Source organism: Aethalodelphis obliquidens, unplaced genomic scaffold (genome assembly GCF_003676395.1).
Source record: "Aethalodelphis obliquidens isolate GAN/ISIS:26980383/991018 unplaced genomic scaffold, ASM367639v1 scaffold11, whole genome shotgun sequence".
Lineage (NCBI taxonomy): Eukaryota > Metazoa > Chordata > Mammalia > Artiodactyla > Delphinidae > Aethalodelphis > Aethalodelphis obliquidens.
In genome coordinates this window covers 28,215,287-28,241,954 of record NW_020837955.1, presented here as the reverse complement: position 1 = coordinate 28,241,954, position 26,668 = coordinate 28,215,287, and the positions used below count along the sequence as shown (strand labels likewise).

General features: G+C 35.9%; 1 protein-coding gene and 1 non-coding gene across 19 annotated transcripts in view; both read right to left on the bottom strand.

Moving 5' to 3' along the window:
• Positions 1–26,668, bottom strand: part of VTI1A (vesicle transport through interaction with t-SNAREs 1A) — a 367,980-nt gene that overhangs the window by 318,024 nt on the left and 23,288 nt on the right. The window lies entirely within an intron of this gene.
• TRNAG-UCC (transfer RNA glycine (anticodon UCC)) lies at positions 13,167–13,239 on the bottom strand. Its single transcript has one exon. It is a non-coding gene; the product is annotated as a tRNA-Gly (tRNA).

Sequence of the window (26,668 nt, the reverse complement as noted above, 5' to 3'; positions counted from 1 at the left end):
AAGACCTAAATAGACATTTCTCCAAAGAAGATATACAGACTGCCAACAAACACATGAAAGAATGCTCAACATCATTAATCATTAGAGAAATACAAATCAAAACTACAGTGAGATATCATCTCACACCAGTCAGAATGGCCATCATCAAAAAATCTAGAAACAATAAATGCTGGAGAGGATGTGGAGAAAAGGGAACCCTCTTGCACTGTTGGTGGGAATGTAAATTGATACAGCCGCTGTGGAGAACAGTATGGAGGTTCCTTAAAAAACTACGAATAGAACTACCACATGACCCAGCAATCCCACTACTGGGCATATACCCTGAGAAAACCATAATTCAAAAAGAGTCATGTACCAAAATGTCCATTGCAGCTCTATTTACAATAGCCCAGAGATGGAAACAACCTAAGTGTCCATCATCGGATGAATGGATAAAGAAGATGTGGCATATATGTACAATGGAATATTACTCAGCCATAAAAAGAAATGAAATTGAGCTCTTTGTAATGAGGTGGATAGACCTAGAGTCTGTCACACAGAGTGAAGTAAGTCAGAAAGAGAAAGATAAATACCATATGCTAACACATATATATGGAATTTAAGAAAAAAAAATGTCATGAAGAACCTAGGGGTAAGACAGGAATAAAGACACAGTCCTACTAGAGAATGGACTTGAGGATATGGGGAGGGGGAAGGGTAAGCTGTGACAGCGAGAGAGAGGCATGGACATATATACACTACCAAACGTAAGGTAGATAGCTAGTGGGAAGCAGCCGAATAGCACAGGGAGATCAGCTCAGTGCTTTGTGACCGCCTGGAGGGGTGGGATAGGGAGGGTGGGAGGGAGGCAGACGCAAGAGGGAAGAGATATGGGAACATATGTATATGTATAGCTGATTCACTTTGTTATAAAGCAGAAACTAACACACCATTGTAAAGCAATTATACCCCAATAAAGATGTAAAAAAAAAAAAGAAAGAAAAAGAAAATATGACCCATGGTCAGTGAAGCATACTGAAAGATGATCCATATATTGGGATTATCATTCAGGGACTTTAAAATAAGTATCATAAAAATGCTAAAGGATATAGTGGAAAAAATGGGCAATATACATGAAGAGATGGGGAATTTCAGTGAAGAAAGAGAGACTATAAAAATGGAAATGGAAATGGAACCAAATGGAAATGACAACACAAAATTACAGCATCAGGGAATTCCCTGGCAGTCCAGTGGTTAGGACTCTGCTCTTTCACTGCAGAGGGCGTGGGTTCAATCCCTGGTTGGGGAACTAAGATCCTACAAGCCGTGCAGCACGGCCAAAAAACAAACAAAAAAATACGGTATCAAAATGTAATTAAAAATATGATATCATGAAAATAGACTTAAGAGCAGACCAGAAACAGCAAAGGAAAGGATCTGTAAACTTAAAAGGAGATCAATGTAAAGTATCCAAACTGAAACACAAAGATACAAAAAACTGACAAAAGATAAAAAAAAAGCATCCAAGAACTGTGAAATAATATTGTGACCTAACATATTTGTAACAGAAGTCAAAGAAGGACAAGAAAGAAATGGGGGCAGAAGAAATACTTGAATAAATAATGGCTGAAAACTTTATAGAAGACAATGAAATTACACCTTTAAAGTGCAGAAAGGTAGGGAGAGGGATGGGAAACCTGTCAAACTAAAAGTCAAAAGCCAGTGAAAATATCATTCAAAAATGGTAGTGAAATAAAGACATTTTTAAATCAGATAAAACCTGAGAGAATCGCCCAACTAGACATGTTAAAATGAGTTCTTTAGACTTAAGAGAAATAACACCAAATGGAAATTGTTATTTGTATGAAGCAAAAAAGAGTTCCAATATAATAAATATCTGGGTAAATATAAAAGACTTTTTCTAAGTATTTGTCATGAGGATAGCATATGTAGAAGTAAAATATAAGATAACAAGAGTTCAAAGGGTGAGAGACAAGTAAATGGAATTCTACTATGTAAAGTCTTAAACTGTCTATGAAGGAATACGACATTGTTTGAAAGCAGACTAATAAAGATACACACTGTACTCTCCTATAGGAACCACTAAAAAATAAACACAAAGGGGTATAAATAAAAATTGAATATGGGAGATAGAACATAATATTAAAAATTATGTGATTTACTCAAAAAAGACGGCAAGAAATAAGGACCAAAGAATATATATGTGTGTGTGTGTGTGTGTGTGTACATATATATATATATATGTAGTTATATATATAGTCATATATAATCAGATGTATAGTCACATATATGTCAAATATATGTTGTATACATGTCAAGCATACCTCAATAAAACTGTTTCTCAAAAAAAGGAAACAGTGACCACTAACAGTACTATTATTTAACATTTTCCACGACTACTTACAGATGATATAACTGTATATCTCAAAAATCCAAGAGAATAAACTAAAATTGCAAACAATAAGTACACTAATAAGGCAGCAAAGTTAAAGTACCGAAAGTGAAGAAGCAAGGTGTGGTATAGCATATGTCATTTTTGCTGTCTTTTGTATGGCTCACCATTTTCGTGCTGTTATTTAAAGGGGGAAGGGAGAAGAATGTACAGTTGTATTTGCTCGTATATACATATATAAAAGCTGGAAAGATACACAAGGAATTAATAACAGAAGTTACCTAGGTTGGTGATTGGAGGGGAGGGTGGAATGGGGAAGTGAGATGGACAACAGAGGTGGAAGGGAGAATTTTCCCTGCACACCTCTGTAATCATTATAACTATCATTATCCTCATCATTACCAGCACCACAATCTCCAGCATCTGCTGGGTGAAAGGTTTCCAATAATGTCAGAAGGAACTCTAGTCATGTTTTTAGGACTTTTCAGCACTTGCCTATGAGATTAAGAAAAATTCCAAAAGAGTAAGATATTCTGGACCATAGAGCAGTTTCCCAAGGGAGAAAAAGAAGGAATCCTCATGTTTGACTCATTGAGTCAAGTGTCTTAGAATGCTGAACAGCATGCCATAGGGAGTGATCATACTTTGGCCCCTCTAAGAAGGAATAATTAATCCAACGAATCTTTTTCATTCACAATTTCTGTATATCTATGACGTCAGACTTATATGCATAGGTGGAATAAGAAATGGTAACTGAAAACCCCAATAACAATATAAACACACTACTTCACATGGATAACAACAAGCAGTAAAACTTTCAAAACCAAGCAATTAAGTGATAAAAGATGATTTGTATCATACACCCCGTAAGAGTTAAACATTGATACAAGGGCTGTCCTCTTAAAATCTCTCCTAGAGCCACCATCTGTTAGCGGAAAAAAAATTGGGAAATTTATTTAAAGAAAACATTTGCTCAATATCAAAATTTTAATTTTAGATTTTGTTATTTACAAAATAAGTACCTTATCAAATGGGAATCCTCTACCTTCTTAGGAAAAACAATAAGCAACACAAAAATGTGTTTGCTTTCTTTCAGGAATGAGAGACAGTCAAGGCAATTTAAATTAAAGGCATACTCCAAACTTCCACAGAAACTCTTTGTTTTGTTTGTTCCTAAGGAACCAACATACAAAAATATGGAAATCAGTTGCTTGCAGGGTACCAACACCAAAAATACACACCAAAAAAGAAGTCAAGTTAGTTGTGTTAAAAGAAACAAAAGAAGTAGGCTTAATTCTAAACTACCATTAAGAAAAAAAGTGCATATAGTTATATCGGATAGAGTTTACACTTCCTCATAAAGGTCAAGATCCCTCCATTCCTGAGCAAGCTGTGGACATTTGATTCCAGGGACTGGAGCCAATGATAATGAAGACAAGATCATGCTGTTGTTCACAAGCTGGAGCTGGGGAGAAAATGAAGAGAAATGCATACAAATCTAGTCCTTTAGTCTCACTTTTAGAAAAATAATTAAAACATGTAACCTGATGACAGTGGGTCAGCAGTCATGTTCATAAGAAATTCATCACACGTAAAAGTCATGTGCAGGCATCCTTCTACTATACCACATTTATCACATTGGTTAACCATTCAATTCCATTTGATTTAATATGTCCTTTTTCTTTCTTCTTGGTAGGGATTGTTGAGTAGGTGGTCACAGATGTAACTGCAAATACTAATCTCTGATTTATCTAGGACAAGTAAAAAGAAATATACTAGATTTTTAAAAAGTAAGGATTCTAGGAAACATGGACTGATATATATTTTGCTACTTCATGGCTGGCTAATCACATTATACTTATTTGTAAAGTAAGACTGAAGATACAGTAGAAATTGGAGGACATAAGATTACAGAAACTAAAGTAATATCTACCTTAAAGGTTCCCCCATACAAACTGCTCAACACTACTCCCCCCTCCCCTTTTTTTTTGGCCGCATGGCATGTGGGATCTTAGTTCGCCCCCTGCATTGTAATCGTGGAGTCTTAACCACTGGACCACCACAGAAGTCCCTCAACACTGCTTTAAACTCCTGCATTATCCCTTTTAAGAAATACCTACAATTTTACTTGAGGCGTTATTTTACAAAATAAGATGCTCATAATTCCCAACCAACAAGAACAATCTTACTATTCAATTTAAAAGTAAACTCTGATGCCAAAATTTTTGATTTCTGGGGAAATAAATGATAGCTAGCCAAAAAAAAAAAAAAGCTTTTATTTCCAATTAGTAATTAAATCACAGAGTTCTTGAAAAATGCTACTATTAATATAGTACTCTTAAAATATCAATATGTCAAAATATTGATCAGGGGAGAAAAGAATATTGGGAGTGAAATCTCATTTATTACTTCTTTCACTTTTTCTTTGTTTTTGTTTTGTTTTTTTTTTTGTAAGTGCCTTAACCTAGAATTTGTCTTAAAAGAGAATACAAAAAGTCTAAAGTTATTTAAATAGTTTACCATGAAAGACCAGAAATATTTGAATTAGTTATAAAACTGAGTATGTTATGATGACATAAAATAAGTATTGCTACTAGTTTTGGAAGAAATTATATTAATAAAGTCACAAAGTTTTACTGACCATCTCATGTTCAGACCAAACAAGATAACAAATCTAAATAATGATAAAGTAGATATTATTATATAATTATTTTATCTACTTTAATGTTGGCAACCAATTTCAATACATCAAAGACTTTGAACAGGAAAAGATATCTTTTAGCTCGATTTGATTGGCAGACAAACATCTGACTTCCTATAGGTACCAGAAAGTCTCAAAAATAAAAGTTTGATCTAATCAGATTTACATTTTTTTAGGAAGTTTCCTCTAGACTCCAGGTAGAAAACAGATGGGAGGAGGACTAGCCTGAAGGTAGAAATCTTGAGCTTGTTCTTAAAGATCAAGAGAGAAATCACGTGGTCCTCAAAGACTGTGTGAGGACAGAGGGGAGGATATTATGGAGGCAGAATCCACGGGACTCAGTGACAATTAGATGTGGGAGTTAAGGCAAAGAAACAAGTCTGAAATGTCTCTCAGGTTTCTCATGTGGGTAACTGAGTAGATGGTACCTTAACCAGCATAACCAACATATGCATCAACCAGCATAATGAATGCAGGAAGAGGAACTGAGTTTGGATAAAAGATAGTAAGTTTAATGAATTCAGGTTGGAACATTGTATTTGAATATCCATAGGGCTGGGACATGTGCAATGGACAACTGAAGAAAGGGTACAGTGTGCGATGTAAAAGTCTGGGCTAGAGACATGATTTTGAAGTCACTGATACATAGGCAGTAGTGGAAGCTGTGGGCATACATAAAATTAACCAGACAGAATATAGGGATGACAAGTCAAAACAACAATAACCTGAAAACACAGAAATTAAGGGGAGGACAGAAAAAGAATCTACTGAAGGAGACGGATCAAAGAGCCAGGAAGAGACCAAGGGAGTATGGTGTCAAGGAAGCTAGTTTCAAGAAGATGGGAGTGAATCAACTACTACATAGGAGACAAGTAAGATAAACACTGGGAAGGGCCCTCAGAAACAAAAGTCATGTGTGACTTTATTAAAAAGTTTCAGAGGTATGATATCTAACACAGATGGGAGCAATACAACATAAAAAAGTTAAACACCTGAATTCTTCCTTAAACGTATTTTTTAAATGCAATATCCCCATTTATCTAAATGTTGGAATATTTGTACAGTATAAAGACAAGATAAAGCCACTTTTCCCAAAGCCTGGCTATTTCTTCATTTACTTGAAACCTTTGCTGACATCTAGCAGATAAATGATTGATTGCACCACCATCTTCACCCCATTCTCTTTGGACAAAATTCTACTGGATAACATTTTAGTCCCTGTGGTGAAAATAGAATAATTCAGGTAGACACACTTAAGAAAGACATTTATTAAAGTGACAGGTTACCTGAATAAAACACCTACCATATGAAGAAACAGCAATTCTAAGAAAATTATTCCTCTGAATATATGATAAGATAACCCTTGGAAGTCACAAGGAAAAAAAATGGTGGTTAAAACTCTAACTGCAAACCGAGGTCTACTCAATCTTTATTTAACTTGAGCACCATATGAATAACTCAAAAATAGCCAACGGGGTGCCTATATCTCACAAGCTTTATTTATTCTTTTCTGTCTAGTTTAAATATATTTGTAAATTACTATCATTTTGTTCCCCTAAATAGTCACAGCATATATCATAATGTTTTTCTAAAAAGAAGATTTTCAAAAGTATTGCGTTCATTTGTTGTTGGTAGTGGGGAGGTTAGTTTACCGTGTGCTTGGAAACTGTAGGTAAATCAAATACAAGGGAAAGAATCCATTTTCAAGCAAAATTAAAGGTCTTGCACGATAAAAGAACAACATCATTAACATTTTGTAAATCATACAATAGTAGCACTTCAGAATTAGAACGCTCTTTAGGAAAAACTTAGCCTCCTGAGGAAAAGGCAAATTATGGTCTAATAAAATAGAAGGAGCAATTCTCTGGTCAGTATAAACCTGGTTGTGCTGAGTTTCAGCTAAGAACCCAAGTTTACTCTGAATCCTTGGACAGAAAGCATTTATATACAGTGCATAATCCAGCGGGGGAAAAACATACGAAAGAACAGGAACTATTCTGCATCATAATTTCCAAATTATTGAAGTGTCATTATATTATTTCACATCATTTAATATAAACAAATGAGAGACTGAAAATGATGGTAAGATTTGTTTTAAGAATCATAAATTTTAGGAGAGGGTAATCAATTACCTTTCCCTTATTTCCATATGTAAAACTGGCACTAGTTTGTATGAGATTCCAAATTGGAGATAAACTTTAAGCTAGTTACATATTCGTCTAGATCTATTTTCTAGAGCTGGCAAATACAATTCTGCTACACTCCTGTAGATCAATAATTAAATGGTGTCACTCATTAGACTGAGTAATCAAATGTGGCTTGTGGGTGTACAATTGAGGAAAGTCTCATGTCAAAGAAATTATCTCTTTTGGGGATTTTGACCTAATTTAAATAATCCTTTACTCTGAAATTGAGCAGAAATTATTTAAAAATCAACTTAATTTGTGTTAAAAATAATAGTAAACATATTTTTTGAGCTTACTATGTATCAGGCATTATTCTAAGAGCTGTGTGTGTGTACATATATATTAATTTACTCTTCACAATAACCCTGAGGCATACACTATTATTATTCCCATATCACAGATATGAAAACTGAGGCAGAGAGATTAAATACGTAACTTGTCCAAGTTCAAACAACTAATAAATGTCAGAGTAAGAACTTAAAACCTGGCAAAGCTTCTAAAATAAATCACTTTATATAATCAATCCAATCACATTACTCAAATGTTTCCTTTCTTTTACTACCCCCCTCCTTCCATTGCTGAAGAAAGAACCAACAGGCTTATTTTTTTTTTTTAAGGCAATTAGTTTTCAACTTTGGTCCAACTGGCAGCTGTATGGCTGGAAATAAAAGAGATGTAAAAAACTAGTAAGTGGTCATGATCACACTTAAGTGCTCCACCCAAATATTCAGAATAAACTTAAGTTCTTAGCTGAAATAGTTCTCTGTCAGCAACACAGCCAGGATGACATTGACCAAAACCTGTACTGTCCATTTTATCAGAACACAATCTGCATCATCACGACCATTTAAATGACTTAAAATTGGTAGTTAATAAATATCTGCTTAAGTGAAATGAACTTAACACTGAATTTGTTTAATACAGCAATCATTTTATTTTAATGATCTTCATATATAAATTATTCAACGATTATGGTTGTGAGTAACCAAGCCACGCTTTAAAGGGATTTGCTGAGAATACCCTGGTGGTCCAGTGGTTAGAAGTCTGCACTTCCACTGCCAGGGGCCCAGGTTCGATCCCTGGTCAGGGAACTAAAATCCCGCAAGCCATGTGGTGCTGCAAAAAACAAAAACCAAACCAAACCAAAACAAAAAACCGAAAAACATAAAGAGGTTTGCTGAATCTTAGTTGCTGCCACTCAACCTACAGGTTCTAGTCAAGGTCAACAGTGTCATGCAGACGATCTATGGACACTTCTTTATGTCTTCATTTTATGTAACTTCTTATCAACTTAACTTCAATCAACTTGGTTGAAATATCTTCTTTCTTTAAATAGTCTGCTCTGTAGAAATGATCTGGCTTTGCTTCTACCTCACCAGTAGCTTTTTTTTTCCCTAATTCAATTCTAACCATTCTCTGCTTGAACCTGAAATGCCATAATTCCTGTGAGCTTGGTCAAGAACACTCTTCTGACACTTTCTTCTCTACCTAAGTATTTTCATCTATTTTTAAAGGTTTAAAAATATCTATATGCTAATATCAAAATAGATCTAACTCAGTTTCTCCTCTGAACTCAAATTTGATATATCCAACTGGTTATTTAAGTTCCCCACTGGGATGTTTCATAGTAACTCAAATTTAAAACATCTGAGAGTAAATTATTGATTCTACAACCACTATTCTCCCACTAAACAAACAAAGAAATAAAAAACTGACATGTCCCACGCTAGTCTTCCCCAACTCAATAACTAGCGTCATCCATTGAAAAACCTAGTTATTTAAGCTAGAAACTTGGGAGTTTACCCTTGACGCCGTCTTCAGTAATATACACGGGTTAAAGAAATTAAGGTATCTCTGAAAGAGACAGAGAAAGCAAATGAAGGAAAGTTTTAACAGTTACTACTGAATTTAAGCAGAGGCATATAGGCGATTATTGTACTCTTCTTTCAACTTTTCTGTATGCTTGAAAAGTTTCAAAATTAAGAGTTGAAGAGGAAATTTTTTTAAGTTAGAGAAAAAACAGTCTTTGCTGAATTATTCCCTTCAGTGAAATGGACTACTAGCAGGTGGCCACTATTATTTGGCTAACGTTTTTAAGGCAAAAGCATGGTGGCAGAACACTTGGGCCTCTTCACTGCACGTAGAAAGAAACATTTCCATCATCTTGTGCATTTCATATATCCTGAAAAACTCCTGGGACCTTAAGACCATTTAACTCAGTATTAGGGGAAAATAAGCTCTGATTAATAGCTTCCCAAGCCTATTTTCAAATTTTAGTTTAGCCTACTAAAATTAATCTGGAATATAATATAGAAAATGGCCATGGGCTTAAATTTTTAAAAGAAGCTGGTGTTAGGAAATTTAGAGCTTTAAATATTTACCTTAAAAAGGAAGAAGGGGGCTTCCCTGGTGGCGCAGTGGCTGAGAGTCCGCCTGCCGATGCAGGGGACACGGGTTCGTGCCCCGGTCCGGGAAGATCCCACATGCCACGGAGCGGCTGGGCCCGTGAGCCATGGCCGCTGAGCCTGTGCGTACGGAGCCTGTGCTCCGCAACGGGAGAGGCCACAACAGTGTGAGGCCCGCGTACCGCAAAAAAAAAAAAAAAAAAAAAAAGGAAGAAGGGTCTAAAATCAATAATCTAAGCTGCCACTTAAGGAAGCTGGAAAGAAAAAAGCAAATGATACCTAAAGTAGAAGAAAGGAAATAATTAAGGTCAGAGCAGAAATCAATGAAATAGAAAACAGGTAAAATAATAGAGAAAATCCAAGAAGCCAAAGGTTGTTTTTTAAAAGAGATCCAAAAAATTGACAAACTTTTAGCTAGACTGATTAAGAAAAAAGAAGACAAAATTCCAAAACGAAAGAGGAGACACTGTCACAGGCCTGACAGAAATTGAAAGGATTATAAGGAAATATTATGAAGAACTTATACCAACAAATTAGAGAATTTAGATGAAGTGGACAAATAGTTATAAAGACATAAATTTAAAAAACTGAATCAAGAAATGGAACTGGGCTTCCCTGGTGGCACAGTGGTTGGGAGTCCGTCTGCTGATGCAGGGGACACGGGTTCGTGCCCCAGTCCAGGAGGATCCCATATGCCGCGGAGTGGCTGGGCCCGTGAGCCATGGCAGCTGAGCCTGTGCGTCCGGAGCCTGTGCTCCGCAATGGGAGAGGCCACAACAGTGAGAGGCCCGCGTACCACAAAAAAAAAAAAAGAAAAAAAAAGAAAAAAAGAAATGGAACTAGAATAGACCTATGACATGTAAATAAATTAAATTAGTAAAAAATCTCTCTACAAGGAAAAGCCCAGTCCTACATTGCATGATGAATTCTATCAAATATTTAAAGGAGAAATAAACAACCTACACAAAGAGATTTAGAAAACAGAGGAAGAAACAGTTCCCAACTTACACTGGTAGAGACCAGTACTACCACGATGCCAAATCCAGACAGAGATATGATAAGAAAACAGTAGACCAACATCCCTCATAAATATAAATGTAAAAATCCTTAACACAATATTAGTAAACCAAATCCAGCAACATATACAAAAGATTATATAATATCACAAAGTGGGATTTATGCTAGGAATACAAGGCTGGTTTAACATCTAAAAATCAATTAATGTAATACATCATATTAATACAACAAAGGACAAAAACCACATGATCATCTCAATAGACACAGAAATAGCATTTGACAAAATCCATCACTCATTTATAATATAGACTGAAAACAAACTAGGATTAAAAGGAAAATTCCTCCACCTGATAAAGGACATTTATAAAACATCTCAGCTAACATCAATCTAATGGTAAAAATATTAATATGTTCCCTCAAACACTGGACCAAGACAAGGAAATCCATTCTTACTACTTCTAGTCAACACAGTAGTGAAGGTTTTAGCCTGCATAAAAAGGCAAATAAATAAATAAAATTAAAGGTACACATATTGCAAGAAGCAAAACTGTCTTTATTCACAGTTGACATGATCTTTTATGTAGAAAATTCAGAAGAATCTACAAAGAAAACTACTTGAATCATTAAGCGAGTTTAGCAAGGTTGCAGGATACAAGATCAATATACAAAAATCAAGTATATTTCCATGTACTAACAATGAACAAAAATTAAAATTAAGAAAAAACTTCATTCACAACAGTATCATAAATAATAAAACACTTAGAAATAAATTTCAAAAGAAGTACAAGAATCATATACTAAAAACCTAAAACATTTCTGAGAGAAATTAAAGAACAAACAAATAAATGGATTGGAATACTTAATATTGTTAAGATGGCAATTTCCCCCATATAGATCTACATTGATTCTATTCAATGAATCCCTATCAAAATCTCAGCAGACTTTTTCACAGAAATTGACAAGCTGATTCTTAAAGTTAAATGGAAATGCTAAGAACCTAGAATTTTTTTTTTTTTTTAAAGAACAAAGTTGGAGAACTTACACTATGTGATTTCAAAACTTACTGTAAAGCTACAGTAATTAGAACACTGTGGTACTGGCATAAACACAGACATATAGATCACTGAAACAGAACTGACAGTCCAAAAATAAACCTTTACACTATGCTCATCTGATTTTCTACAAAAGAGCCAAAAGAATTCAATGGGGGAAAAAATAAGTTTTTCAACAAATAGTGCTGGAACAATTGGATATCCATATACAAAAAGAAATAACTGAGATACTTTACCTCATGCCATACAAAAAAAATTAATTTGAAATAATCATAGACCTAAATATAACAATTAGAATTCTAAAACTTATAGAAGAAAATCTTTGTATCCTTGGGTTGGGCAGAAATTTGTGAGATACAAAACAGAAAGCACAATCCATTAAAAAATTAATAGATTAAACACTATCAAAATTTAAAACTTTTGCACTTCAAATGACATCATTAAGGAAATGAAAAGACAAGCCACACACTGGGAGAAAATATTTGCAAACCACATATCTGATAAAGGACTTGCATCCAGAATACGTGAAAACTCAATCATAAGAAGACAAACAACCTAAGAAAAAAATGGGCAAAAGATTTAAACAGACATTTCCCAAAGATATATACACATCTAGTAAGCATATAAAGAGATGCTTGAAATCAATAGTCATTAGGGAAATGCAAATTAAAAGTACAATGAGATGTCATTACATATCCGCTAGATGGCTACCATCAAAAGACTGACAATGCCAAGTGCTGACAAGAATATGGAGAAATTGGAATCCTCATATATATTGCTGGTGGGAATATAAAATGGTACAATCTTTTCAGAAACAATGTGGTAGTTTCTTGAAAAGCATATATTTACCAAATGACCCAGCAATTCCACTCCTAGGTAATTTCCCAAGAGACATGAAAACATGTTTCCACACAGACATGTGTGTGAATTTTCACAGCACAGTCACAGTAAAAAACTAGAATCAATCCAAATGTCCATTAACTGGTAAATGGATAAATAAAAAGTGGTACATATTTATTCACTGGAATATTACTCAGTAATAAAAACAAATTATTGATACATACTACAATAGAGAGGAACCTCAAAAATCTTACAGTAAGTGAAAGAAGCTCGATACATTAAATGATTCCATTTATACGAAATTTCTAGAAAAAGCACTACTATATAGAGAGAAAGCAGATCAGCAGTGGCATGGGATTGGGAATGGGAATGAGACTGACTACAAATGGGCATGAGAGAACTTCTAGGAAGTGTTATAAAACTGGATTGTGGTAGTGGTTGCACACTGTATAAATATCCTAAAAATCCCTGAATTGTGTACTCACAGTGAAATTTTATAGTATATAAATTATACCTCAATAAAGCTATTATTATTATCTTTTTGGCTGTGTAGCTCAGCTTGTGGGATCTTAGTTCCCCGACCAGGGATCGAACCTGGGCCCTCTGCAATGGAAGTGTGGAGTCCTAACCACTGGACCACCAGGGAATTGCCAATAAAGCTATTCTTTTAAAAGGAAGCAGGACTATAAGGAAATAAACTTTTTTTTTTTAGGAAGTAAACTTTTATCTAAGAAAAAATCTAAAACTATATTAAAAAAGGAGTATCAATTGATTGGAAGTTGCCTCATACACTGCACAGAATTTCTGAGATTATAAAAGACTTAAGAGTTTTTATATGTCAAAGGCTCCTCTTATACCTTACATGCTTTTTTGTTGCTGTTATTGTTCTGAAAACGCTTCAGTGTCCACACTCTCTTATGTATCACATCCCTATTTTTAATGGAACAAACAAAATCTATCAGTCCCTTAATTTATGGTATACTGAGTGTCGACATTTTGGATCTGATCTACAGATCCTATAGACTCCTTATTACCTAGAAAGTGGGGTGAAGACAAGTGGGGTTGGATGTTATAGAGGCTTCCTTGATGGTGGGGAGTCTATGGAATACAACACAGCTGCATTTAGGGGCATTATGGCTAGTGCAGCAGTTCTCAACCTGGACTGAACATTGCAACCACCTGGGAAGCTTTAAAAATCCCTGTGCCCCTGGCTCCACCTAGAACAAGGGTATACAGGAAGCAGTATTTCCTAAAGCTCCCTGGGTGGTACAGCCAAAGTTGAGAACCACTGGTTTAGAGGAGGCCTCAGAACCTTTATTTTCATGCCCAACTGTCTCCTGGGAATGTGGTTTGGAATAGTGGGATTGTACCATCTAGAGCTGCTGTCCAAATCGGTAGCCACCAGCCGTACGTGATTATTGAGCACTTGAAACATGGACAGTCAGAACTGAAATACGCTGTGTAAAATATGCACTGGCTTTTGAAGACTTAGAAAGAAAAATAGAATGTAAAATATCTCAATAATTTTTAAAACTTATTACATACTGAAATGATAATATTTTGCTTGGATCTATTGGGTTAAATAGAATATATTACTAAAATTAATTTTGACTCTTTCTTTCTGCTTTTTTTTTTTAATGTGGTTACTAGGAAATTTAAAATTACATGTGTGGCTGCCATAATATTTTTACTGGATGCTGATATTCAGTTTTAAAAAGAATCATAAAATCTTGGAGCTGAAAATGACCTTTGGAATTATCTAATTCAATCTATTCATTTTACAGCTAAGGAAACTGAGGCCCAGAGAAAGTGACTGGCCCTGCATGACACAGCTAGAAAGTGACATTGCTGAGATTAGTCAGGTCCCCGACTCCTGATGTCTATGTCTATTTCCATCACACTTCCTCAAGGATTGTAAAAACAAAAGCGCTCTATCATCTCCTCCCCAAAATAGATGTTTAATTTAATCCACCAATACTGAAAATATGTACTTTTTATAGGGTGCCTTTTTCCCTCTAGGATGTTCTATGTAATTCTCATGGCTACAACTTCTCCTGACTTTGGTGCCATACACCCAATGTACTACTCTTGGTGTCACAAAATAAAACAAGAAAAATATAAAAAGATCAAATCTCACATTCCACTTTATATAGGAAAGGTTATATGTCAAAGGGTACTCACAGAAATACCACAAAAATAAACCTAAGGGAAAGAAATTGGTAGGGGAGGGCAGGCAGGGGGGTTGAAACACAATGAAAGTAATACTTTGTGTTCCTATTTTAAGTGCCTTTCTCAATGCTATATGCATAGCAGCTAGAGGCAAGCTGGAAAGCCGCCAGGTCCTGGCTGCCAGCAAAAATTTTGTCACCTCCTTTGAACATCTGAAGTATGTTTACCCAATAGATTTCATTAAATTACACTTCCATTAGGAAGCATACAATGTTGATACTCATCTCAAAGATCAAAGGGATCGCTAAGAGGCATGTCATCCTGCTCCCCAGCTGATTGCTATTTCTGGGCCAATCAAGGAAAGGAGCCAGAACAATACTTGGTTAAAAAAAAAAAAAAAAAATTGTAGCATCTCCCCAAGGACTACAGACTAAGAATCTGCAGCCCCATTATCAAAATGAGCATATCATTAATGACAATACTCATACAGTGAGTTATTTTAACACAACTCCTACACAACAAACAAGCTGCGTTTGGGTAATTAGCTGAATTTGTAAAGCAGTATTTCTAAGAGCTGAAAAACTCTTCAGTAGAAATACAAAGTTTAGAAGATGGAGAAAGTCCCATTTACAAATGCAGGAGAAAAATCTAGTTCTATTAATTTCATTGTGATTTTAAATAAACCAACAGGTGAGCCAGGATAGAGATGGCTAATTTAATTACTGACAGGCTGTAGGATTTTTTTTTCCAACTCGCTAATTTTTTTGATGGATGATTTTTAAAGAAATATCATAAATACATTTTCTTTTTTGAAGGCGAAACTATTCCATTTGGAATCCAATGCTTACAGTGAAAACATTTAACTTCCAGGAACAAGAGATACTAATTTCAAAGGAGCTAAGATTTGGTCATTATTTTTAGGAAATAAAAGCCAGCCATTACAACTAGGGAAAGAAATATTTAAGATAGGTTTAATGCAGTTTAAAAATACATATGGTACTGAAATACAACTACAAATCCCAAATCCTTTACTTGACATTAGAAAAGGTAATTCAGCAACAGCTTAATGTTCTAAGCCTGATTTCAGGTAATGGGAACTCTTTTCTAGTAATTTTCATTATGAAGAATTTGCCCAAAATGGGATAAAAAATAAAAGGCAAGGTTTAGGCAACTGCTTTTTCTACCTAACCCTTTCTTCAAGCTCTGGTGGTAAAGGTAAATTACCCATTGATAGCCACAACACAAAATCTAGATTTCAGCTGTTCTCTTTCTACCTGTAGTCAACCTTGGTTACCCATATTTGACACATCATATGAACTGTAATTATCTATCTTTTGCAATTAATCATCTGACAATTACATTTCCTGCACTTATAAGCATCCAGCTGGGAACTGAGTTTTAATCTGAGAGAGAAAAAGACAGGATTCAGGTTTCTAACAAATTACTTCTAATTAACCAGAACCTTTTTTAGTCATCCCAATGTAAAGATGCCTACAGCTAATCAAAGAATTTATAATTTGCATTCTTAATGATACTTTAAAATTTCATTTAAATTTCCCCAAAGGGCAGCTCTGGAAATGCACTGCACTAACATTAGTTAAACAAACATTCTGTTTGGCAGTACACAAAGAATGCGGGGCAGTGGGGGGGGGGGGGAGGATATAATTTCTAAGGGAAAAGAACTTGCACTATGACTAGAAAGGGCAACAAACACAATTAAATAAAGCAGAGATTCAAGGCATACATCTTCAAAGTGGAAGATACAGCTATCTTCCAAGAAGTCCAGGAAATTGACAAGCTGAATCAGATAAATTTTAGAACTGGAAGAGACTTTATGCATCATCTCCTCCAGTGGCTCTCAAAGTGTGGTCCCAGGATGATGCTTCAGTGTCAACTTGGAATTCTTTCTTTTTTTTTTAAATTTATTTATTTATTTTTGGCTGTGTTGGGTCTTCGTTGCTGCACACGGGCTTTCTCTAGTTGCAGCGAGCAGGGGCTACTCTTTGTTGTGGTGCGTGGGCTTCTCATTGCGGTGGCTTCTCTTGTTGCAGAGCAAGGGCTCTAGGTGTGCAGGCTTCAGTAATTGTGGCACACGGGCTCAGTAGTTGTGGTGCATGGGCTTAGTTGCTCCACAGCATGTGGGATCTTCCCGGACCAGGGCTCGAACCCGTCTCCCCTGCATTGGCAGGCGGATTCTTAACAACTGCGCCAAGGGGGAAGTCCCAACATGGAATTCTTTAGAAATGCAAATCCCCAGGCCCCTTGCTGGGCCTTTTGAATCAGAAAGTCTCAGGTGGGCCCAACAATGAACCCTCCAGGTGATTCCCACTTACTGATCTACTGGTCTACTTACTGATCTACTGGTCTACTTTAAGAACTACTGGTCTAGTCTAACCACTTCATTGTCCGAAGGAGGAAACAGAGAGCTGAGAGAGAGGCAAAAGTTCCATACACAAGAATCAAATTAAATAATAACTTTGAGGAACTTAAGGTCTTTTTCCTTTTATTAAAAAAAAATTCTTTGTTAATATATAAGATACGCTACTGTGACCTATCGCATAATTGCTGGGATTACTGAGCCTTAGGATCCCCAGTAGATCTTTCCTTTCACAGTATATGCAACTCTTGGGCTCTAGAGAACTCATAGACATTCCTAGAGTATTGGTTATAAGGTTTCCTACAACTTAATATTCCACAAATATTGAACCAACTATAAATGAAGACCAGAGAGATGTTCTTCATGTAGCCAGGGTCCTACATGACTTTTAAAAAACTGGACCATGGCAGGAAGCACATTTAGAAGACAGAGTGGTATATTGGACGAGATCGGGCGCGTTCAGGGTGGTATGGCCGTAGACTGAATGGTATATTGGAAAGAACACTGGATACAGAATCAAAGAATCCTGGTTTCTCATTCTTGCTCAGCCACTAACCAGCTCAATGATCTTGGGCAAACTACCTGGTATCTGACTGAGGATGTGTCTCTTCATCGCTAAAACAGTCTTAACATCTAACTTCGTAGGGCTTCTGAAGAGACAAAATACAAACTGTCCTTAATACAGGTTTTGGTACGTAATGAGCACTCAATAAGCATTAGCCCCTTCTTCTTCTTCCTCTTCAACTTAGAGAGGATGTGGCTGGAAAGTGAACATTCCCAGCTTCCTTTGTTTTCCGAGAGGCACTATCTAGCTTCACTCTTGAAATGTGCAGTTCTGTCTGTCTAGTCAACACACTTTCCATTACCTCTCAGCCTTGCTCTCTCTTCCTGCTCTACCAGATATCCAGAAAGGTATTGAAGGGCTCATGAGTTGCTTTCAATATTTCAGAAAGTTTAGTGGTGATCATATACTTAGCCAGTACAAGACTACACAGCCTAATCAAACATCAGAATTTTTGTTTGTTTAGGCTAGAATTATATGAACTCAGTTCTCTCACACTGACTTAACAAACCTTGACTTCACTCAAATATTTAAAAATTCTATCTCCCTACCTGTGTTAATTTAAAAATTATGGAAATCAATGCTTCCTTAATAAATGTTTTTGATTTGGTTTTCCTGGTAGTGAAAAGACTGGGAAACATTAGTTTAATGGCTCTTTTGTAAAGATGTACACTGGAATCACCTGAGACCCAATTCAGGTCTGCAGACCAGTCTCCCAGGGGAGTTCTTGATTTGTGTTTTGTGTGTGTGTGTGTGTGTGTTTTTCAAATACCACAAAGAATTCAATTGAGCACTCCTGGTTTTAACTAGTGCTAATCTGTAGTTCATATTTTCAATATTGGGAAAGGAGGAGCCATAATCCTGACTTCTGACTGTGACCGTCAGCTGCCTGAATGGACAGGATGAAGGCAACAGCAGTTGGGGTTGGATAATGCACGCTGTGAATTTAAAATCACGGGTGCCAATTTGTGGACAGGAAGGTCCTTTTGCACTCACCAGTGAGAACGTTATATATTTTCAGAAACAAAGGAAGAACTCAGAAAATTTCTAACAACTTAAGAAAGATGGGAAAAACAAAACCCCATGAAGTATTTTAAACAAATAGAGCTGCTTAGGTTATAAAACTAAAGTTTGTGTTGTGATTACTTTGCTTTATATTTTAAATATAGAAGATGGTTTGCTTGGGGTATGATAACTTAAATATAAAAAATGTATTATTTTAAAGAAAAAACAATCAATCTTTTTTAGGAACCAGTGGACATGATTACACTCCTATTAACTAATGTCTTTGGGTCTGGTTCTGGTTGATATGGGATAGCCAAGTCCTATATTTTAATCAAGAAGAAGACAGGCATTTTACCCCAATTTAGGAAAGCTCTGCCTTGTAATGTATATTTCATAACACAGTCCAACTTGACTCTCTTCACTTACCACAGAGATTAGCTAACTGGACAACTATTTTTATTTTCTCTTAAAATATCATGAATAGACATGATATGCCTATTCATCTGTTAATTCACAAATATTTATTTAGAATTTATAGGCTCTCACACAGCACGAGAAATCACAATTCCTATTCTGAAATAGTATATAATGTAGTTGGAGGAACAAGACTAAGTGGAAACAAAGCCTGGGTTCAATCCCTGGTCGAGGAATGAAGATCCCCACAAGCTGCGGCATGGCCAAAAAATAAATAAATAAATTACTATAGTTTTAAGATACATATTTTAAAAAATAAAGAATCACTAGCTCGAAAAACGATACATTACTATAGTCCTTAAGGAAGCAATACTGTAGAAACACCCCCGCTTAAAAAGTTTCTTAACTCTATCATAGTGTTTCTCAACCCAGGTGCAGAGCATTTATAAGATATATATGCCTACACAATTCCCCTATTCTAAGGTTACTTTACCCCCTAAAAAAGTGATATTACCTCTGATATATTACTGTTTGAACAGATCCACACACATGCACTGAAGTAAGAGGAGATGTAAGTGTGGTAAAGTCAAGGATATGCAGTAAACAGAAGTACGTGGATGTGGAAATTCGGAAACGATGTGGCCTAGGGATCGGCCACGGAGTCAAGGAGAAAAAAGGCTTGTGTGTAGGTTCGGAAATGATAGTATCTTTAATCTGATGTTTATTTCAGGGAACCTTAAGGGTTATTTATTTTGGGGGGTACATGTGGACCTGTGATATTATTTCTAATGGTTTCTGCATGCAATGACTCTAAAATCCTACTATCTTGGATTTAAAGGTGTCCGCGACTAGCTTTCGATAGCATTTAAGCAGAAGAATATTCTTTCTTAGAATATTCTCCTAACTAGAATACCCAGTTCTCTTTCCAGCCTACCCACTGCTGTCCCATATGAGCCTCTATAAGCCAAAATTTTAAAAAAGTGCTGCACGACACTCTGTTAGATCTTAGCACAGACATAAGTGTGGCAACGTGTTGTAAGAAATGCTTTAACATGAAGTATGTGTGGGGCAGGGAGGGGGAGGTTCATAATGTTTTCCTTAGGCTTTCTTATTAACCCCAAATATTTTGTAACGGTAAGTAGGAGGATGCTACAAGAAGATTCAGGAGATAGGAAACAACACGGAAAATAACCTGAAGAATTAGAAAAATAAATACATCTGTACAGTTGCAATTGTTGAAGTAGGAGCATGACAGAGAAAAGCTCTCAAGCGTAAATCTTCTTGCAATGGCTGCTTTCAGCCGTACATGAAACAGTAGTGATAACAGGCTAAAAAATAATAAAAACTTTGAAATAAAGTTAAAAGATACACATAACTTAAAACTAACATCTTTTTCTACACAGAAAGGTTAAACTGTGAGGTTGACATTTGCATTTGTTACGTTGTCAACACTTTCTATCGGCGTGTGTACAAACAATATCTAAAGATGCCATCTGCATATTTATACCAAAGGAGCTTATGAACAGGACCTGTCAGTGTATTTTAACACCCTTCGAAAACATCAGCTTTCATCAGATATAAACATAACATGTTTAATTTATTAGTTTGGTCTTAATATAAAAAGTTGACAATCATATGTCACTATAACTATTGATAAGGCAAATAAGGACTACAGGAAAATGTCAAAAAGTTATTGAAATGCTTGCTGAAACACTACATCTAATTGTATTTATCAGCTCTTCTCTGCCAATGAATATGTCATATTTTCCTACAGATGGCTATTCCTGAAAAGATGTACCCAATGGAGCATTTCAGAAACTTCATTCTTAAAGCATCTTAATTCCCAGGTCTGAGAAATTTAGAAGGAGTCAAAACAGAGAAAAAATATATTGCAACACATGGCATTATTATGCTGCTCCACTAAAGTTAAACAGAAATTGTGCTTAAAGAACAATTCACACCTGATGTTTTGTTGGAATACTTATATGTTTTGTGTGCCCACCATGTATCATGGATGTTTCATCTGAAAAAAATTTGATTTAAAATTACAAATTCTTAAATTTAATTCAATGGGCACTTATTGAATACCTACTATGTACAGCATTCATAAACTACTTCAGAAAACTTAAAAGTGGAACACCCAGTTTTTTCTCTTGAAGACCTTATAATTTGGCTGGAGTAATAAAACGTAAGTAAGTGAAAATCAGTAAGTCATTTCAGCTCTGACATGGAAACAGTGTGCACACTGGTACAGGTTAATAACGTAAATGCCAAGGCAAATGGGAAGTAAAGAAAATCTATCATGACAGAAAGATAATTAGAAAAGACTTCACAAAGGAGATGAATAATGGGCGAGGTATTGTAGAAATGGAAGACATATCAATATGAGACTAACAGGTAGAGTGAGCCCGAAGTTCCAAAGCACACCTGTTGTCCTAAACTGCATATAGAATAGTTTTAAAGCAACGCGAAAACTTTTGTTGGTCATAAAATGCCAAGCACTCCCACTTTCAAAATTGTTAAATAACATAGCTCACGCAGACAATGTGGAGGTCGACCCACGTTTCAGAGCTGAAGAAGCCAGGGCACCGTGACTCGCCCAGTGGCACTCAGCTAGTTAGTATCAGAGCTGACACCCAAAGCCAGAACTTTGATGCTTAATCCAGCGTACTTTCTACTACATCACCTGCTTCTCTTGGTTTACAGCCTATTTGAAATAAATGTAGGTTAGTTATTGAACCAAGTTTTCTTTAGACTGGACACACTGGAACTAACAGAGACTTCAGCGACTCTTTAAAGAGAAATGCTATAAAGCAGTATGATTTAGTAGCTTTAGAGTCAGATAGGTTTGATTTCAAGTCCTGGATCCAAATTATGAGACCTTGGGAAAGTGTCAGCTTTTCGTAACCTTGTATGACTGAATTATAAGCTGGCTATGAAGAATAAATTATATACAACATGGTAGCTGACCTATTAGAGGCCCTCAACAGTTAGTTCTCTCTCCCTCTCCCTTTAAAAGCCCTATCAGCGATCATTCTAGATTGAGGGGTTCTCAATCAGGGATACTTTTGCCTCAATGGGGACATCTGGAATATCTGGAGACATTTTTTGATTGTCACGACTCGGGTGGAGTGGAAGTGGGCCACTGGCATTTAGTAGGTAAAGGCCAGAGATGTTGCTAAACACCCTGCAAGGCACAGGACACCTTCCTCCCACCCCCAACAAAGAATCATCAAAATTTCAACAGTACCAAGGTTGAGAAACTCTGCTCTAGACCAAAGAGGAAAACTACCCATTACCACTAGCATTCAGTGAAAAGAAAGATCATATCTTTTCTGCCCCCAAAAGCAAGCATCCTGACTTTACTAAAATATCAACATCAAGGTAGAAATGCATCAGATCCCCAAGTTTATGACATGGAGTACAAAAATACAATTGACTTAATATTCCTTCATGTGTGAAGTCTTCTATTTGCATGTGATAGATTTGCATGCAAATCTATATTTCCAGACATATGGAACGTTTATTTCCCTAGAATCTACCTGAGGGAGGAATAATTAGCAAAAAAACCCAAACCAAAACAAAAAACCCATAAATTTGTAAATATTTATGGATTTTTTTTTTAATTGGAGGACTGAAAAATTCTTTAGGCAAATGTGAACCTAATGACATCAGTTTGTACTTTGAGATATTTTTTGGTACTACCTAGATTCCAAAAAGACATTAAAAGTATCAGGATATAGCAGGAGTGAGCAGATCACTGCATGAGTCTCAACGAACTGGCACCCGAGGCAGCAACTGCCTGCCAGCACCTCACCCTTCTGGTACATACCTGGTATTTTCCCTCCCTCTCTCTTATACTTTTATTTTCCCCTGCTCCTACTTTCTCTCTTTTCCTTTTCCCTGCTGTCTATGCCTCTTGTCACTTGCCAGTGACAGTTGTTTAGCCCCAGCCATGACAGAATTCAAAAGACAAAATGCCTTGATTTAATGGCAAGGTTTCAATAATGTTTTCTGGGAGATGAGAATGAGAGTCACGGGCGTACTTTAACTGGCATTCTCTAGGCGCTATACCTATGTAAAAACATTTTGCGGAGATAGTATTAAGAGACCCCATATTGAAAAACATTTCTGAGGGCTCAAGAAATACAGCTGCTCATGATCTATTTACTAACGTTAAAAATATAGTTAGTATTTCTAGTTCTGCCGGGTTTAAAATCATTCCTCTTCGGAGTGAAATGTAAACTTTTATTACAAAGGGACTGTTGTAGATGATTTTGGTCTCAGAAATTTCTCTCAGAAAATGCCACAATATGGTATATGTTAACTATCAGTGCGAGCCACAGTGCCATCTATGGCCACATTCCGTTTGAATTAGAAAACATAATTTTGCTACTTTGACAGTCCCTGAACAGACTAGGAAAATAGAAAGCCCTCTCAGCTATAAAATGCACTGACAAAAGGCTCACCCCAAATCTATATTTCCAAACACATAGAAGCATTATTGCCTTAGAATCTACCTGAGTGGGTAACAGTCAGCTATAAAGATGTAAGTTTGTGAATCTTATAATGATAACATCTTGAAATTATATACTTTCATGATGATAATTTCTCTGACTGCAGAGTCTATAGCAAAACAATATAACCATAAACCAAGACTCTTCAATCCATTCACTATGTTTAAAGAAAACCTGAGAAAATAACTATTTTATTTTAAGAAACAGAATAGATTTTAAAGTAGTAATTAAAGGGACTTCCCTGGCAGTCCAGTGGTTAAGACTGTGCTTCCACTGCAGGGGGCACAGGGTCAACCCCTACTCAGGGAACTAAGGTCCCACATGCCGCACAGTGTGGTCAAAAAAAAAAAAAAAAAGCAATTAAGGCTCAGGATAGTATTTTTTTTTCTAATCTGAGTCCTTTTTGACTGCAGTTCAGAAATAGTTTAAAAGTTATTTCATAATTAAAATACCATTTGATATGATGATCATAAGATTTAAATTGATATCATAAACTATGGGTTATATTAAATTAGAAGTTCTCCAACCTGGCCACAAAAAGAACTTCAATTTTCTCCCTAAACAAGAGAAATCCTCTAGTAATTCTACTATCAAGTTGTAAGTTATTTTCCACACACCAATGCACAGCTATCATCATTTTGCACCAAGTAGATTTTCTCTCTTTCTTTCTATTCCAAATTCACTCGGCTTACTGCCAAGAGAAAATACAGACACAGGGGAGGCAAAGAGCAATTCTGCTAAGATCAATGAAGATGTTGGCCATAACAGAATCCTATTTATCTGCCACATCCACACTTCTTTTTCTCTGATTAGAGATTACTAGCAATTTCTTGACAATTCTTTTACAAAATTAAGTTACTATCAGTCTTGCAGGACATCAGAGGGGGAAGGAAAAAAATATATATACATAGTTTTTTCCTACTAACTCTGGAAACAACATATATATATATAATTTCTATAATCATATTTCTGTTCTTACAAGGGAATTAATATACCTGTTTCCAAAGCAAAGTGCATATTTATAAACAAAAAATTCACATGAAGATGTTCTATTGGCATTGACCTCAGGTCAGAGGTCAAAGGCACAATCTATTTAGTAGTATGAAATTAAAGGCTGAGGGGTTTTTTTTTTTCCTAGGCTCAAGTGAGAATTTAAAATATTTGTTTTGCCACCTAGGGAGAAAAATTATGCATGCTATGGCACCTGTTTCCCCCAAATAATGGCTATCATGGTACCTAACTTTAAACCAAAAAGAAATTAATTTTTAAAGTCATTTAATGCAAAAGACATGTGGGTAACTGTCACTGTAAAATACTGGCTTTTGCCAAGTTAAAAAAAAAAGTTTTTAAAAGAATAGCATTGAAGATTTGGGAGAAAAAGAATGAAAGCAAGTTAAATGGCACTGCAACTTAAATGAAAGAAAGAGCTTCATTGTTTTAAATGCTTCATTAAATATAAAGCAAGCACATTACCCAGCATGTGTAATCTTTCAATCACTTCTAATCACAAAGGAGATAAAGGCCAAGCTCCTCAACTTTACCGGCAAGGCTTCGCTGAGCTCTCAGGCTCATCAAGGGCTGATGCCCAATTCGCAGCCCAGACCAATTAAATCACAACGTCTGGGAGTGGACGCTAGGCGGAGGAGTCCTTAAAGACCCCCAGGTGATTCTAACGTGTAGCAAAGTTGGGGAACTAAGACTCTAGTCCCACATGTTAAACCTGGAGGATATCAAACACTCTAGGCCTCCCCTTCCTCCCTTCCACAATACTACCCTCCTCCACTCCCCACTTTGTTTATGTTATTCTTTCAACGTGAGGAGACCCTGCTTCTCTCAAATTCCCTCAACCCTTCAAGTCTCAGTGTGGGTATTCCTTCCTACTGGCTGCTTTCCCTCACAACCCCACTTCATTCCTACACAAACACCTGGGTTGGATGTTCCTCCCTGAAAGTGTGCCCTTTCACATACTCTCCCATCAGAATCTCCATCATTTCACTTACCTGAGTAAGACAATTATTGACTATGAGCCCCTTGAAGAATATGTCTTATTCATCTTTTGCTCTCTTGCACAATGCCTGATGCATGATAAGTACTAAATATATGTAAGTTGTTTTTAGTAATCTATACCAAAACAACAACAAACTATTGAAAACAACTAAAATTAAAAAGAATGAAGTGAATAGAAAGAACAGCAGCTTGAAAGTTCTCTTCCACAGCTTCCTTGTTTGTTCTTTAGTTTGAAATTAATTTTAATAGTATTCGTTTTTATTAGTGAGAATTTGATTTAAATCATTTCAGCTTCCACCATATAATTTTTAGCTGTGTATTACACTGCCTTGTATATTTGGGGCATATTATAAACCAAATTCTCAGTGTATGACAATATTTGAAACTTTTTAATTATAAAGCTATTTGGCTGTTGTCTTTAGGTATGCTAAAGTAAGTTCTTTGTTGATATTAATGACAATATTTAACAGATACTACAGAATCTTCCCCCTTCTCCTTCTCAATACTGGTATGTTAGGCCAGTGCCATAACAATGCAAAGACAGTGACTTCTAATAGTTTCTGGGAAATGTCAGTTATTAGAAATTAGGGAAGGGATGGGAAGCAAATTCAAAGTAAATAATTCAACATGTATTTTGAACTCTAGATGAAAAATTCAGTACAAAGAACTCTAATTAGTAATATGATACATATAATAAAATGATATAAAACAATGTAGAGTATCATAATTCTTCTATGTTTAATTCTGACTATTACCACAAGGTCAAGGAGAAACTTGCTTGCATAGATTAATTTCTAAGACATCTTTTACAAAATAAAATGTGCTAGAATATAAAAGCAATCCAACGCAGAAGGTCATATCTGAGAATAAGATGGAAGATTTCATGCTTCCATCCTTTGTGCAAGCGCCTGCAGTTCGCCTTGAAGCACTGAGAAGGAGGTTTAGGATACTGAGGGGATATTCTGACTTGGAGATACTTTAACCTCTAAACTCTTTAATTCTAGGATTACTACTTGTGCACAGC